Raw genomic sequence first — 8,376 nt, 5'->3', positions numbered from 1 at the left:
GATACTGACCCCTGTGGAACACCACTGGTCACCTTTCTCCATTTCGAGAAACTCTCTTCAACTACTACTCTCTGTCTCCTGCTGCTCAACCAGTTCTTTATCCACCTAGCGAGAACGCCCTGCACACCATGTGACTTCACTTTCTCTGTTAGTCTACCATGGGGAACCTTATCAAAGTCCATGTATATGACATCAACAGCCCTTCCTTCATCTACCAACTTGGTCACTTCCTCGAAGAACTCTAAGAGGTTATATTAGAGTTGTACAACACTTTGGTTAGGTCACAGCTAGAGTGTTCTGCACAGTTCTGGATACTGCAGAAACTGTAGAAAAGATCCACTTGCACTGGAGGATATGCAGAGGAGAGTCACCTGGGTGTTGCTTGGGATGGAATACTTTAGTTATGAAGAGAGGTTGGATAAGCTTGGGCTGTTGTCTTTGAAGCGGTGAAGTTGGAGTAAGGGGCCTTATTGAAGTGTGTAAGGTTATGATGGTATGGACAGGGTGACTGGAAAGCAGCTGTTCCCTTAGTCAAAGGGTCAATAACAAGAGGCATAAATGTAAGGTGAAACGCAGGAGGGTTAGAGCGGATTTGAGGAAATATTGTTTCACCCAGAGGGTGGTGGAGGTCTGGAATACACTGCCTGAGAGGTAGGTGAGGCAGGTAATCTCATAACCTTTTAAAAGTACTTGAATGAACACTTGAAATGTTATAACATTCACAGCTATGGGGCAAAAACTGGAAAGTGGGACTAGTGTAGCTTTAGCAATACAGATGCAATGGACTGAATGGCCTCTTCTTTCCCATTTCTATATGATCCCTTGACCCAGCTCACCATTCAATAAGATTACTATTTCTTCTACACATTGCTGCCCTTTTCTTGAGTTTCCAAAACAATCTACCAATTTCAGACTTAAATGAATTCAACAATTGGACCTCCACAGTGCTCTGGCGAAGAGAATAGTTAAGTTTCATAACTCACCAAGATAAGAGATTTCTCCCAATCTCTGTCATAATTGGTCAACCTTTTACCCAGAGTCTGTGATCCCTAGTACTAGATTCTCCAACCAGGACGATCAGCTTGAATAAGCCCTATCCAACTGTCAAAGTCTTTATGAATTTTATACATTTTAATGAGATCATTTCTGATTCTTTTAAATTTGACGTACAATATTGTGAATCTGGAGGGAAATTTTATTCTTTGCCAATTTCGAAAAAGTGTGCATAATCAGCTCATCATTTTCCAGTTGGGTGTTGCATAATTTACTGATAAGCATTCCCTCTACACACTGAAATTAGCAAAGCCAGAAATTTTTTCCTATTCATCAACTTGCATGCATTTTGAGTTAAAACTGTGCTGGTTTGTTTAAAAGCTTCTATAAATAAATTCATCCTTTCTGTGATACTATTTACCAAAGCAGACACAAGATAGATGAAGAACTAAAGACAACATGCAGTTAGAGATAAAGATAACAAAAAGTTAGCATATTTCTGTTCCATATTCAGAGGGAGTGAAGTGTCTCATAACAAAAAAGGCCAACTCCATTTCTTCCTGCATTTAAAAATTTGCTGACAAAAAATCATAGGTTTCAAAGGCTTATATTGCAAAAATGTTGCAAGCATCACAAAGATGTTCCATTTATGATTAAAGTAATTTCATCCTGCAATAAGTCAATCTGCCTCTGCATTTTATACAAATACATAACTGTACATGCATTACACATGTATAGCTACACCCAAGTACAAATCATTAATTGCTGGCTATACTTTATCTTCAATTTGGCACGGTGTCCTGTTTTCTTGTTATGTTCCATTCTAATAGATATTAATTTTAAAAAAAAGAAATTAACAATCCTTTGTGAGAATTTCATAATCAAAATTTACTCAAGGTTTCACAATCTATACATAGGATCTTACGGTTTGCTCTTGACAGCCAAATTTAAGATCAGCAGGAAAAGTGCATTGATGAGAGAGACAATTGGATAAATGAATAAATTCACTGATGCAGACACAAGAGGAGTGGTTCAGAGACACACCACTACTTGTTTTAGACTTATCTCTTATCCGCATCCCTTCAAGCAAGGCTACATGCTGTATGTGCAGGATTAGTACACTTAGCCAAGAGAAACAAAGGAACACTATATGAAATATTTCTGTGGTAGGACATCTAAGAGTATCTGCTCTTGCTCTGCAGCCTACAAAATTGCCGAGCTGTGAGCCTACAGTATTGCAGTGACAAAGTCAGGATATTTGAGATCTGGAGATAACAGGGCAAGAAAGAGCACACTTCTTATCCAAGCAGCATTAAAGACTGATGAATAAACACACAAATGAACGAGATGATGGGTGAATTAAGCAAATCTAACTCTGAAACAGAATAAAGGAAGGGGAAGCAATATTTGATTAAGATAGAAAATGAAAAATAAATGATTAGAAAAAGATTATTTTTTAAATCTGGCATTTTTAAAATGTCCCCTTAAAAATCCAGAACTTGATTCAATACATCTCCACATTTAGAATGGTTAATTTTTACCATAGTTCAAGTTGATTGACAGTAACTATGCTGATTATACAAATACAAAGGTATTTATACTACTAAGCTTCTTGCCTTAGCCTTTCCCACATTACAAGAGGTCACTACCATGATGGCTAATTATTTTGATGCAAGCCATTTTTGTTTAATAGGACATGATATGTCATTTACAGTTGGATGTCCTAGATCAGGAATGTAACTGACCATGCATTATACATGTATAGCTACACCCAAGTACAAATCATTAATTGCTGGCTATACTTTATCTTCAATTTGGCATGGGTGTCCTGTTTTCTTGTTATGTTCCATTCTAATAAATATGAATTTTAAAAAAAAGAAATGAACAATTCTTTGTGAGAATTTCATAATCAAAATTTACTCAAGGTTTCACAATCTATACATAGAATCTTACGGTTTGCTCTCAACAGCCAAATTTAAGATCACTGCCTGCCTTAAGTGTATTGGAGAGATTAGCAGTTTGACAAATCGCTCAGTTTGGTCACGATATGAACACACATTTCTTAGCCATGCTACCCATTGCGCTACAAAACCTACAAAATTAAGCTACTAATTGTCATAAAAGGATTTACTTCTGAAAGAGCTCATGTTGAAGATGCCCTAAGCTCCATTCAATATGGTGATATCACACAATCTTTGGATGGAGAATTGGGAAGTCAAGCATGACGCCCTGACAGGGTTACAAGCCTTATTCCTAATTTCAGATTAGTCTAAAGTAATCATGCCTAATTAGGCAATGTAAGCTTGTACCTAGAGCTACCATATAATGAATCCCATCTTATTATGTAATACAGGTACCTCCACTTATTGAGACTCACTCACGGCCTAGTCTTAACAAGATGTAGTTCATTGCATGACAGCTCCAGGTGCAAGTTTACATTGAATAATAAGGCCCTTTTACTCAGCACAGAAAGGAAACCTCTCAGTTGAAATAGTTCAATTGGCAGAGTGATAGACTGAAAATCTCAAAGTTCAATCCCAGGTTTTGGCAGAAAACATGGAAAAGAGGATTGATGGCAGCACTATACCTTAGCCAAAAGCTAGATACAACACTAGTCTTCAACTTAATTAACCACTGTGGATTTAGTTTTTATCTGTTGGAAAAATGTAGTAATTTCATCTATGTCAACATAATGAGGCAGTTAGTGAAAAGTCTGTCTTGTGATTTTAATGGTGGTGTTGCGCAACTCTTGCATCAACCTGTCCATCTGTCACCCACCTTAAAAGTTGCTGTACTCTCCATACGTAAACAATGTCTGACAGTAATAGACTCACCATTATTTAAACAGCAAGTTCTGGCTGAATTGTTAAGAGCAAATTTGGTCCCTGCTTCACTGTGTTATTTCATGTGTGCAATTCAGCCAAAATCACATAACTGGAGCAGAAGATTTCAGAGTTTTAGGCAAAATATTTGGTCATTGCAATTCACATTTCTACAATCTTCTATAACAGTTTCAAAAACATCACACTTGAAGCAGGGCTGGCAAAAAAGATTGGCTACATCCCAAGAGTGAATTTCTTGGGAATTTCGACTATTTAGAAAGCCTTAAAAACTATTTTGATTCTTTTCAGGCAAGGACACAAAAACTTCATGTTTCATACTTTAAAATGGGATTTTCATTCAATTTGCTAAATTAGACAACACATACCAATTTAACTAGAAGTTAATGTTATATACCTTTTAAAACCATATGTTTGTACTTTAAAATTTATTCAAAGTTGACATATTGGCACAATGATGAAAATTATAATGTTTTTGCGATAAACTTATTTTTCACTGTTTTGGTCAAAGTTTATCAAGCTAACACACTTAAAACAATCCTTCTTTCAAAAATTCAACATATTTTTCAAAGAAAATAACTAAATTGAAAATGTGCCAATATGAGACCTTTTTAAAAATATATCCAAGAACTTGGTGTGCACAATGACTTTTATCCAGACTCAACTCAGAGTATTAGGACACCAAAATGAATTCAGTCAGATCTCAAGTCTATTCCCAGTGATCCTTTCTCAAGACTAAAAACCAAAGAACTGCAGATGCTGGAAATTGGAAATAAAATTGGAAATTGCTGGAAAATCTCAGGAGGTCAGACAGTATTTGTGGAGAGAAAACAGAGTTAATGTTTCGAGTCCAGCATCTGAAATGTTAATTCTGCTTTCTTTCCACAGATGCTGCTTGACCTGCTGAGTATTTTCAGCAATTTCCAATTTTCCTTCTCAAGATTAGGCTGCCCTGAAGAAGCTGATTTCAGCTTCGGCTGCATTCAGATAAACCAGGTCTGCAGATCAATCAGGGCACCAGAAAAGAAATAAATGTAATTATAACCTTGGAGCCAGAAGAAAAGAGATCAACCACCACTACCTCTCCCCTTCAAACACCATCCAAACAACTCACAAATGCCTGTTGCTTTTCCACCTAGCCACAAACCCCAATCACTCTCCTGATCTTGACAATCCTCTGACAACTGGATCCAACTATTATTCCATTAAGTACCACCTGATTGAATCCCCTGTATCTGGAATCTCAATTCCAGTCCTGGATCCAACACTTGGCCCTGACTCCTATCCTTGACTCAATTATCATCACCTTGCTGCTAGAAGAACTATTCAAACACATTATGATACATCTTCAGGGCAGATAGGGTTGAACCCAGGCCTTCTAGGCCAGAACTACCACTGTAACACAAGACTCTTTAAGAAGATAGCAAATAACCAGCTACTAGTAAGATTCAAACACATACTTTCATGTAGAATGAACCTGAAGCAAGTGCCACAGACCTCTCAAGCATGCTAACAGAAAATTGTGTGGGCACCTAGCTTATTAGTCCAGTAACATGATGACAAGGCTACCATCTGTCTTTACTTTGTGTTATATTTATTGCCAGAATAGTGAAGTCAATTAATTATCTTATGGAGTTTCTCTGTGAATATAGGTTACTGAAATTATTAGAGTTCAATGTTTTCCTTTAATCTCGTCCTTTACTGTATTGCCACCATACAACCAGAATCTATCAAACATTACACAATGCTTTTACTCTCATCATCTTTCCATAAAAGATATTATAAACTGATTATTAATCAGACAAGTGAATATAACTTGAATCCAGTTAGATACATCTGATCAATGGCCTGTCAACTTTGACTACTTCAGTCATCAATATGAACTGTACTTTAGACTTAATTAGTTGCTGCTGCTTGAGCATTCAATTCAGCTGTGCCTGTACTCAACTGTGGAAACATCCAGCAAGCTGAGATTTAATCAATGCATGAAGGTACATCTGCGACATCGGGTCAGTTATTCAGGTACTTTCATCTATTATTAATATAATTGCTTTTCACCTGCTAAGTTACTTACCTGCTATTATGCCACTTAGAAACAATTTGTGAATTCACTGATTATTTATTTATTTAATTCACATATGCGCGATAGTAGTAGACCTTATAACATACCCACACATTCTTTCTTCTGTAACTTCTCAAGGACCTCAGCTGAGTCTGAAGTGTGACATTACTGACGACTGATTCCTACTATAAAATGAGAGACCAGGTTGCAGATGAAAAATGTTGATTTTGTTAGTCACTGTCCAGCTTGTGACTTATGCCCAAGAGCATTTGAAATAGAAGGAGATGTAAAGAATGACATGGCATAGCACGCTTTACCTTGACCAAGATGGTTCCCAAAGATAGGTGATCTTCCATGATTTCTGCACAGAGAAATAGCTCCTGTCTGAAAACACTTCTAGATATTTCCTCAAAATATATGTAACCATTACTGAGATGCTCTCACTTGAGTGGACAAAGACAAAACCTACCAATGCAGTTCGGAACAGGGAAATAAAAGAACAGGAATAGACCATTCAGTCCCTCAAGCCTGTTCCACCATTCAATGAGATCATGGCTGATTTGTGGCCTAACTCCATGTATCTGCCTTTAGTCAATATCCCTTACTACCTTTGCTTAACAAAAAATAATCTTTCTCAGATTTAAAATTAACAACCGGTTCAGCATCCACTGCTGTTTGTTAAAGAACGTGCCAAATATCTACCACCCTCAGTGTGTAGAAATGCTTCCTAACATTGCCTCTGAATGGGCTGGCTCCATTTCTCTATATAAGAAAGTCTTCCCTATCTTAGTCGAAATGACTTACCACATATCCTGAAATCATGGCCCTAGTTCTAGAATCCCCAACTAGTGGAAATAGTTTATTTTTGACCACTGCCATTTTTTGTTAATATCTTGAATTCACACTTTTTGTTTGTGGTTTGTCCCGAAGCTCAATACCAGTGGGATCTTGGATCTACTGTCTGAAATTGAGACTTAACAATGAGAGCATTTACAATTCTCACTGGACTGGCTCATTAAAAGTGTAAGCATGGGGTAGCAGTGATATGGTGGTAATATCATTCAATTAGTAATTCATGACTCTAAACCTAATATTTTGTTGACATGGGTTCAAATCCCATCATTAAAACAGTGCAATCTTCACCAACTGGTAACTTTGCCTTTAACAAACATGTACTAACCCTGTCAAGAAACTCATCTGATTCACAAAAGGCTTTTTGAGAAGGAAATCTGCTATCCCTACATGTCACTCCAGGCCCACAGCAATGTAGTTGACTCTTAATTGCCATGTGGGTGAACAATACATGCTGACCTAATCATCAAGACTCATATTGCATGAATAAAACAAAACCTAAAAAATTGAATTGCGTCATTACTGAGTGGCAGACAGTAACTAGATGGGTACACAAGGTGAGCTGTTTGGGCCCTAGCTATTCATGACAACCTGAATGAGCAAACCAAACACAACATTTTCAAATTTTGCTGATGACACAAAACTGGGAGAGATTGTGATTTGTAAGCAGACTGCAAGGAAGCTTCAACTGATTGAGACAAGTTGAGTGTGTGGGTAAATACATGACAGCTATACTACAACATGGCTAAATATGAATTTGTACACTTTAGTGTGAAAAGCAGAAAGGAAGAGTTTCATTTAATGGTGGTATATTGTGAGATGTCGATGTAGAAAAGCAACTGGATGTCCTTAAAGACCAGTCAGTGAAAATAAATAGACAGATGCAGCAAGATCTTTCATTAACATCAGGGAAGATGGTAAAAGAGGGAGAGGTGTGGCTTTGTTAGTCAAGGACACTATAATGGTGGCTGGAAGAACTTTTGATGAGGACTCATCTATTGAGGTAGTATGGGCTGAGGTTAGAAACAGGAGAGGAGAGGTCACACTGCTGGGAGTTTTTTATAGGCCTCTGCAAAGTTCCAGGGATGTGGAGGAGGGGATTGGCAAAATGATTCTGGGTAGGAGTGAAAGGACAAGGTAGTCATTATGGGGGACTTTAACTTCCCCCAACATTGACTGGAAATGCTATAACTCTAGCACATCAGATGGATCAGTTTTTGTCCAATGTGTACAGGAGGGTTTCCTGACATAATATCTCGAAGGGCCGACAAGAGGGGAGGCCACACTGGATCTGGTAATTGGTAATCAACCACACCAGGTGTTTGATTTAGTCATGGGTGAGCATTTTGGAGAGAGTGACCATAATTTGGTTACATTTAGTTTAGCGATGGAACGGGATAGGGCAAGAGTTAAAGATGGAGGAAGGGCAATTATAATGTGATTAGGCAAGACCTAGGAGGCATAGAATGGGGTAGCAAAATGCAGGGGATGGAGACAATATAAATGTGGAGCTGATTTAAGGAACAGATATTGCGTGTCCTTGATAGGTATGTCCCTATCAGGCAGGGAAGAAGTGATAAGGTAAGGGAACTGTGGTTTACTAAAGAAATTGTCTCTCTTATTAAGCGG

This window comes from Chiloscyllium plagiosum, chromosome 14 (assembly GCF_004010195.1).
Source record: "Chiloscyllium plagiosum isolate BGI_BamShark_2017 chromosome 14, ASM401019v2, whole genome shotgun sequence".
Classification (NCBI taxonomy): domain Eukaryota; kingdom Metazoa; phylum Chordata; class Chondrichthyes; order Orectolobiformes; family Hemiscylliidae; genus Chiloscyllium; species Chiloscyllium plagiosum.
Note: the sequence above shows the minus strand (reverse complement) of the source record.